At 44.1% G+C, this 9718-nt stretch overlaps 1 pseudogene; it reads right to left on the reverse strand.

Annotated features, from left to right (window-relative positions):
* Positions 1-2333, reverse strand: part of LOC103589534 — a 12042-nt pseudogene extending 9709 nt beyond the window's left edge.
* Between the last annotated feature and the right edge of the window lie 7385 nt (positions 2334-9718).

A 9718-nucleotide genomic window follows, 5' to 3' on the forward strand; every position in this document is an offset into this window, starting at 1 on the left:
TTAAGGAAGCTTCATGGCTACTTGTAACAGCCTACACTGAGTTATGGTGGCAAAGGCATGATGTAAAGACAGAATTTAAAAGGAAAGCAGAGTGTAAAGATTTGGAAAATTTGCAACATGGCCATGTGGTAGAGAAGCAGAGAGAATTTTCAGGAGAAACATGCAGTGGTGCTAAGAAGATTAATACAAAAGAAACAGATTATCAAGAGAAGGGGAAAAGGTCTCGAGGACATTGCAGAAGCTGCTGGGGCCAACCTTTCCATTACAGGCCCAGAGGCCCAGGGAGACAGAGTGGTCTTGGTGAACAGGCTCAAGGCACCTTTTGTGGGCTTGCTGCCCACGGCCACCTTGGGAAGTTGCTCCCCACACCAGCACCCCAGCTGCTTTGGCTGCTCCAGCCATGGCTAAATTGGCTCCAGGTGTGGCTGGACCTGCAGCTTTGGAAAATACAAGCCAGAAGCCTTAGTGACATCCATGTGGTGTTAGGCCTGTAGTCTTGCAGAATGGCAGAGTTGGAGCCTCCACCCCAATTTCAAAGGATGTATGGAAAAGTCTGGGAGCCCAGAAAGAGATCTGTTACAGGAGCAGATTCACCACATAGAACATTCACTAGAACAATGATGCTGAGCAGAAACATGGGGTTAGAGTTGCAGCAGAGAAATTGCACCAGAATCATGCCTAGTGAAGCCGTTAGGAGTGGGACAACCATGGAGACCCCAGACCTGCAGAGCTGCCAGAGTGGAACACCAGCCTGGGAGAGGTGAAGTGTGGCAAAGCCATAGGAGCAGAGCTACCCAAGGGCTTATGTCCCAACCCCTGCAGCAGTGTGCAGAGGACATCGAACATGGAGTCAAGGTACATGATTCGCCAGCTTTGAGATTTAGTGCCTGCCCTGATGGGTTTCTGACTTGTTTGGGACCAGTTACCCCTTTCTGTTGGCCTGTTTCTCCCTTTTTGAATGGAAATATGTACTCTATGTTTGTCCCATCATCGTATCTTGGAAGTAGATAACTTGTATTGATTTGACAATGGGAATTTGAACTTTGGAGTTGAAACAAGTTAAGACTATGGGGAGAAAATGAATTTATTTATATAGGAAACTTTTGAGTTGAAACAAGTTAAGACTATGGGGAGAAAATGAATTTATTTATATAGGAAAATGACATGAGTTTGGGGGATTCAGGGGTGGAATGCTATGAATTGAATGTCCTCCCAAACTCACTGAAGCTTGAATTGTGTCCCCCAACTTCTATGTGCTAGAAACTTAGCTCCCACTGTGACCCTTGAGAGAGTGGGAAATCCTATTATGGTAATTGAAAGGTGGGGCCCTGAAGAGGTGATGAGATTGTAGGACCATGCAGTAGTGAATGGATTAACAATGGTGGTCATGGGAGTGGTTCTGAGGGCTTTAAAAGGAAAGTGAATGAGGGTCTCTCTCTGCCCTGCCATTTTCTGCCATGTGAGACCCCTGCATTGCTGTAAAGCCACCACTAAGCCCCCTCACCAGATGTGTTCCCTGGACTTTGGACTTCCCAGCCTCTATAAGTAATAAATTTTCTTTTCTTACAAATTACCTAGTTCCAGGTATTTTGTTATAAGCAACAGAAACAGACTAGTACAGTGGAGGTGGCAATGACAAATTTCGGGTGTGTCCCACGAAGAGGAACTCGGCTGGGGACCAGAAGTTCAGTCGTTGCTCAGCTGTTTCAGGAAAATCACTCAGGTATTTTGTTATAAGCAACAGAAACAGACTAGTACAGTGGAGGTGGCAATGACAAATTTCGGGTGTGTCCCATGAAGAGGAACTCGGCTGGGGACCAGAAGTTCAGTCGTTGCTCAGCTGTTTCAGGAAAATCACCCTCTTGGCTCCGTGGTGTCTGGTGGGAAAGGTCAGAACGGTCCCTGGGGAAATGCTGGCTTGCAGTTTTCTTACTCGCTGATTGGAGGGTTTTTGTTGTGGCTCCACAGCTTTCAGGGCACATCTTTAATAGGATCATATGAGGCATTTTGTGAAGTGTCACCTCCTAAGTACCACCATTCTTGTCATAAGCACTGGTTTTGTGACAGCAGCAAGGTCCTTCTCCTTTTTCTTCTCAATCCTGGATTTAGCAGCTGAGCACTTCCTCTTGCACATGGCCTCTCTGCAATACATAGCAGATTGGGAACATCTGCCAACTCCTCTGCTGGGACTGGGTTTCAGCTGCACAGGAGCTTCCCCTTGTGGGCTTTTTGGCTTTGAGGTTACCCTTCTTAACCTCGCTACTGGCATCAGCCTTCTTGGCTTCAGGTTTCATCTCTTTAGTATCCAGTTTCTCAGCTTTTTTACCCATCATCTTGCAAGACAGGAAAGAGTCAGGTCTTGTTTTGATGCAACCCAATATGGAACAGATACAGATGCAGGAACAGAAGTCTCACTGTTGTTTTATTGATGCTTGACAGGCTAAGAACACATAGGTGTATGGAATGTGTAGCGCTGGAGGAGACCAAAGAGGTTGTTAAATTCAACCCCTCATTCTAGAAGAGAAGAAAGGTATTTAGCATGCTAATATATTTCATGCCCGGCCTGTCTTAGGGAGAATGGCAGGACCAGCTCCTCTCAATACCAGGAGGAGCACTGAGGAAATACACAATGGGGGTGCATGCTTTAAATCTGAATTTTGGTCAGATCTGAGTCTTCTGAGACTCACTGGCAGGTCACTTCTTATTAGTAAGAGTAAACTCAAGGTCTATCAGTATTTCACATTTTTTCCAGGATAGCAGTTAGGGCATAAATAGTTTCCTATTGTTGCTATAACAAATTACTACAAGTTTAGTGGCTTAAAACAACACAAATTTATTATTTTATAGTTCTGAATGTCAGACGTCTGAAATGGCTCTCAAAGGGCTGAAATCAAAGTGTTGGAGGGGCTGCACCCATTTCTGGAGGCTCTCGGAGGGAGATCCATTTCCTTGACCCTCCCAACTGCCCATGTTCCTTGGTTTGTGGCCCCCTTCCTCCCTCCTCAAACCAGCAGCAGCAGTTCAAGTTCTTCCAGCTCTTTGCACGGCACATCACTCTGACCTTCTCTTCTTCACTCTTCCACATTAAGGATCCTTGCAATTGCATTGGGTGCACCCCAACAACCCAGGATAATCTGTCCAGCAACTTTAATTCCATCTGCTACCTTAATTCCCCTTTGCCATGTAACCTACCTTATACACAGCTTCCAGGGATTGGGACGGGGACATCTTTAAGGGGCTGTTATTCTTCCCCCCACAGGTCACCTCCAGTTTGTCAAGAACAGTCCCTGCAGCACACCTTTGACTTCTGAAGATTCAAAGGTTCTTGGTTTTAGCTATTTGGGAGTGATAATAAGGATCTATGACATATCATCATTTGCTATTTTACTTCTATACTATTGTGCCAATGCCAGTAACTTACTTGTGAGTGAGCCTAGCCAACCTCCCAGTTGTGACATCTCAACATTTATTGATGACATTTGATGATACTCAGATTAGTTCTCACAATAACTCTTTGAAAGCATATAATAATTCCAAGATGCATAGTGAGAAAACTTATAAAGTTATATTCTCTAATAATATTTCCAAATTCAAGGACTATTTCTATATTCCCCACAAAATATGTAAAGGTTTTTTTGTCCATAGTGACCTAGTCCCTTGCACACTTCTGATTTGTTTTTTTAAACTTTGGCCACTAGAGGGAGACAACTCTTTGAAGAGCTGAGGCCATTTCTCATGTTTGTTTGTGGGTTTAGATAGATGAAAATATTGTTTATGTTTAAAAATGGTATCCAGGGATGACATAACAGGTTGACACTGAAGGAGACAATTTTTTCCCTCGTTCTCACTGTAGACTTCAGTGAACAGCTGTCACCATCCTCTCCATAGCTCACTCTTCCATGGTCACACGTATCATCCAAAGCAAGGGTCTTTTTTATCTAGTCATCGGCACTGTAACATTTAAAAAAAATTCTGTCTTTTCTCTGTCTTTGAAGGCTACTTTGTGGAAAGAAAGCCAAATCAGTTGTCTGAACTGATACTACATGAAAACGTAGAATCCCAAAGATTCTAAGTGGTGTCCTATAGGGTCTGAAACAGTGGCCATTGCTTACCCAGACAAGCCCTGTTACAACCACGTGCCATCTGACTAATATCGTTCTGAGATGCATTTTCTCTGTTAGGGAGTCCTGGGTTTCCTGACACAAGATTTTCTTCTGGCATGTCATAGTTTAAGATATGCAACTTCTGTAGTAAAAAGGTTGCTTTTCGTGAGGCAAAATGTCTAATACGGTAATCATGTGAGCCCAGTAGAGGCTCTATAGAGAAAAATCAGCCACAGATACCAAATAGCCAACTTAGGAGTACAGTGACCACAGACAGGGCTCAGTAGGAACCAGATGAAAGGACTTTAGTGTAATGCTATGTGTGACACATCTTACACGCATGAGGGTTTATTAGGTAATAACACATGTCTTCCTTCCCCTCCCTCTATTATACTTACACAAAGATTTTGATTCATGCTTGGAATCACTGCCACAAAAACCACTGTTACCCGTGGTGATGTGCCATAGAGCTTATGTGTTTTGAGAAGGTAAAAGGGTCTCAAACTATTACCGTAAATTAATAATATACCTTCAAGAAACCTGTCTATAGTGGATTGAATTGTGTCCCCCCAAAACTTGTTGAAGCTTGAATTATGTCCCCCAAGTTTTATGTATTAGAAACTTGGCCCCCACTGTGACTATTAAGAGGGTGGGAAATCCTATTATGGTGATTGAAAGGCAGAGCCTTGAAGAGGTGATTGGATTGTAGGACCGTACAGTAGTGAATGGATTAAAAATGGTGGCAGAGCCTTGAAGAGGTTATTGGATTGTAGGACCGTACAGTAGTGAATGGATTAAAAATGGTGGTCAGGGGCGTGGTGCTGAGGGTTTTAAAAGTAGAGAGAGTCTGTCTTGTTCTCTCTCTGTTCTCTCTGCTTCCACCATCCATCTTGCAATGTGAGACCCCTGGGTCACTGTCACCACCACCAGATGGACTTTGGACTTCGAGCCTCAGAAACTGTAAGCAATAAATTTCATTGTCTTTATAAATTACCTAGTTCCAAGTATTTTGTTATAAGCAATGGAGACAGACTAATACACAGTCCTATTATTTTTTTAGTCACACCTTCATAATAGAAAACAGGATAGAAAAATGTAAAAGTGAGAGGGACTCAAAGTACCACCATCTCAAATAAAATATATATTCTTTTAAAATATAGATGGATGTATGGAAACAGTGCCTATGTATTAGGCACATCTTTTTGCCATATCAAAGAGACGTCAATATAGAATGACTTAAATAAAATAGTTTATTAATCTTTCTCTGATGTAAATTTTCAAAGGTAGGGAGTGGTTTGGGAATGGTAGGGTGGCCTTGCTCTACAAGAACATTCAGGTACCCAGGCCGGCAGGACACTCTGCCGTAAAGCTTCCAACTCTGATTCCAAAGTGGCTGTTTCTATTGCTCCTATTTCTTATCTTACAGGAAAAAGGAAAGAGGAAGTGCAGCAGAAGGAGTTTTGCCCTTAAGAAGATGTAACTCCCATTCCTATCCCAAATTGATTACATGGTCTCTCTTGCCTGCAAAGAAGACAGGGAAATGGGGTCTCCAGCTAGGAGGCAATATGCTCAGCTTAAACTCAAAAGAAGAAGAGAACAGATACCAGGGAGAGTTTAGTAATTCCTGCCACAGTCAACTTTTCTGGCCACAAACTTATTCATGCATACCCTTCTTCACATGAAAAATAAATGCATGCTCTCCCCAAGGGAAACAATCCAAAGTCCCATGCAGCTCAAAGTCCAGGAACTCTGGACACTGTAGAGTCCTTTTAATAGGCCCAATGGGAGCTCCCTGTGATCCAACAACCTATAAACCAGCTGATGAGTTGTCTGCCTGCCCCGCTCCTTCCTTTAGAGCATTGCAGATGGAGTAGGAACAGTTTCACTCCAATGAAAGCCCCATTCAGGAAGTGGCAGAAAGGGAAACGCGCAGCAGTCACTTGTCCATAGCAATTATCAGGTCCCACTGGGCTCGAACAGCATAATCTCCCTCAGAGCTCAGTTCCTTTCTCTCTCTCTCTCTCTCCCAAACAGCATACACCTTGAGGCCATTACAAACCATGAGGTTGAAGTGGGGAGACACCCCCATGATTCCCTTTCCCCCGGCAAGCATCTTACAGTCAGGGGAGAGCTTGGGTCAAACCAAGACCAAACTCTTCTAACTGGACAAACATAGGTCTAGAGAGTGTATTCCTAGGTGATTTGGGCCACTTCTGGCTCCACCTGAAATGGTTCAAGAAGATGTATAATTAACATTCTTCAAGTTTCTCAAGAAAGGAAACTGGAGCACTTTTTCTGGAATTCACTGGTGAGACCCTGGAGAGAAAAGAGGTGCTTTGTGTGACGTGGCAGTGAGTAGCCTTAGTAGGTGTTGGTGGTGCAAAAAGCAGAGTCTCACTCGAACTCCTTTATGAGAAAGGGGGCTCGTTGGAAGAATGCTGTGAACTAGAAATAAAGCTGCAAGGATCCGAGAAAGAAGCAGAATTTTCTACACTCTCTTTTCTCTGTTATGGACGTGTAGCCTCCCCCACGTGTATCTCTCTTCTCTCTTCATTTGCTCCTCTCTTCAGTCTTGATTACTCTGCTTATTTATGGTTTCTACTTCTTCACAGCGTCAGCTCACACGTCTCCAACACTGACCTAAGTTCCACTTCCCAGAGGAGAGAATTCCATGGTCACGGCTCATGGTATCACAGACTACTGGGCTGGCTGCTCCTGGGTCAGGGCCCCACCTTGTCGAGCCAGCTGTGGCTAAGCCACAGAAGAGTCGACTGACACAAAAAAGGCTACCTTGTTGTTGGTGCAAATAGCAGAGTCTCACTCGAACTCCTTTATGAGAAAGGGGGCTCGTTGGAAGAATGCTGTGAACTAGAAATAAAGCTGGCAAGGATCCGAGAAAGAAGTAGAATTGTCTACACCCTCTTTTCTCCGTTATGGACGTGTAGCCTCCCCCACGTGTATCTCTCTTTTCTCTTCATTTGCTCCTCTCTTTGGTCTGGATTACTCTGCTTATTTATGGTTTCTACTTCTTCACAGCATAAGCTTACATGTCTCCAACACTGACCTAAGTTCCACTACCCAGAGGAGAGAATTCCATGGTCACGGCTCATGGTATCACAGACTACTGGGCTGGCTGCTCCTGGGCCAGGGCCCCACCTTGTCGAGCCAGCTGTGGCTAAGCCACAGAAGAGTCGACTGACACAAAANATTATGGTGATTGAAAGGCAGAGCCTTGAAGAGGTGATTGGATTGTAGGACCGTACAGTAGTGAATGGATTAAAAATGGTGGTCAGGGGCGTGGTGCTGAGGGTTTTAAAAGTAGAGAGAGTCTGTCTTGTTCTCTCTCTGTTCTCTCTGCTTCCACCATCCATCTTGCAATGTGAGACCCCTGGGTCACTGTCACCACCACCAGATGGACTTTGGACTTCGAGCCTCAGAAACTGTAAGCAATAAATTTCATTGTCTTTATAAATTACCTAGTTCCAAGTATTTTGTTATAAGCAATGGAGACAGACTAATACACAGTCCTATTATTTTTTTAGTCACACCTTCATAGTAGAAAACAGGATAGAAAAATGTAAAAGTGAGAGGGACTCAAAGTACCACCATCTCAAATAAAATATATATTCTTTTAAAATATAGATGGATGTATGGAAACAGTGCCTATGTATTAGGCACATCTTTTTGCCATATCAAAGAGACGTCAATATAGAATGACTTAAATAAAATAGTTTATTAATCTTTCTCTGATGTAAATTTTCAAAGGTAGGGAGTGGTTTGGGAATGGTAGGGTGGCCTTGCTCTACAAGAACATTCAGGTACCCAGGCCGGCAGGACACTCTGCCGTAAAGCTTCCAACTCTGATTCCAAAGTGGCTGTTTCTATTGCTCCTATTTCTTATCTTACAGGAAAAAGGAAAGAGGAAGTGCAGCAGAAGGAGTTTTGCCCTTAAGAAGATGTAACTCCCATTCCTATCCCAAATTGATTACATGGTCTCTCTTGCCTGCAAAGAAGACAGGGAAATGGGGTCTCCAGCTAGGAGGCAATATGCTCAGCTTAAACTCAAAAGAAGAAGAGAACAGATACCAGGGAGAGTTTAGTAATTCCTGCCACAGTCAACTTTTCTGGCCACAAACTTATTCATGCATACCCTTCTTCACATGAAAAATAAATGCATGCTCTCCCCAAGGGAAACAATCCAAAGTCCCATGCAGCTCAAAGTCCAGGAACTCTGGACACTGTAGAGTCCTTTTAATAGGCCCAATGGGAGCTCCCTGTGATCCAACAACCTATAAACCAGCAGATGAGTTGTCTGCCTGCCCCGCTCCTTCCTTTAGAGCATTGCAGATGGAGTAGGAACAGTTTCACTCCAATGAAAGCCCCATTCAGGAAGTGGCAGAAAGGGAAACGCGCAGCAGTCACTTGTCCATAGCAATTATCAGGTCCCACTGGGCTCAAACAGCGTAATCTCCCTCAGAGCTCAGTTCCTTTCTCTCTGTCTCTCTCTCCCAAACAGCATACACCTTGAGGCCATTACAAACCATGAGGTTGAAGTGGGGAGACACCCCCATGATTCCCTTTCCCCCGGCAAGCATCTTACAGTCAGGGGAGAGCTTGGGTCAAACCAAGACCAAACTCTTCTAACTGGACAAACATAGGTCTAGAGAGTGTATTCCTAGGTGATTTGGGCCACTTCTGGCTCCACCTGAAATGGTTCAAGATGTATAATTAACATTCTTCAAGTTTCTCAAGAAAGGAAACTGGAGCACTTTTTCTGGAATTCACTGGTGAGACCCTGGAGAGAAAAGAGGTGCTTTGTGTGACGTGGCAGTGAGTAGCCTTAGTAGTTGTTGTTGGTGCAAATAGCAGAGTCTCACTCGAACTCCTTTATGAGAAAGGGGGCTCGTTGGAAGAATGCTGTGAACTAGAAATAAAGCTGGCAAGGATCCGAGAAAGAAGTAGAATTGTCTACACCCTCTTTTCTCCGTTATGGACGTGTAGCCTCCCCCACGTGTATCTCTCTTTTCTCTTCATTTGCTCCTCTCTTTGGTCTGGATTACTCTGCTTATTTATGGTTTCTACTTCTTCACAGCATAAGCTTACATGTCTCCAACACTGACCTAAGTTCCACTACCCAGAGGAGAGAATTCCATGGTCACGGCTCATGGTATCACAGACTACTGGGCTGGCTGCTCCTGGGCCAGGGCCCCACCTTGTCGAGCCAGCTGTGGCTAAGCCACAGAAGAGTCGACTGACACAAAAAAGGCTACCATAGAGGCTGCTGTCCAGTAGGGGCTGGCAGCTGGGCATGGCTATGTGGAAGAGAATACTTAGAAGGGATTTGGCCTGTCGCAATAGAGGCCAAATGTCTATCATGGAGATTTAAACTAATATTCTACAGAACAAAGGTCATGTATGATTATGTCTTAATTGACAACTAGATACATGTTTATTGTTTTCCAAATTAGCAACTCATTCCACCCTTGTGCTTGTTTCTAAGCATCCTTACTTTCTACAGTTTCCCATGCCATTGGCATTTTATGAGGATCTAGGCAGAGCCTGACCTTTCTGTCTTTCCAACAATGCTCTCCACAGACAAGGCCACACCAAGCCCT

Source organism: Galeopterus variegatus, unplaced genomic scaffold (genome assembly GCF_000696425.1).
Source record: "Galeopterus variegatus unplaced genomic scaffold, G_variegatus-3.0.2 Scaffold700, whole genome shotgun sequence".
In the NCBI taxonomy this organism is placed as follows: Eukaryota; Metazoa; Chordata; class Mammalia; order Dermoptera; family Cynocephalidae; genus Galeopterus; species Galeopterus variegatus.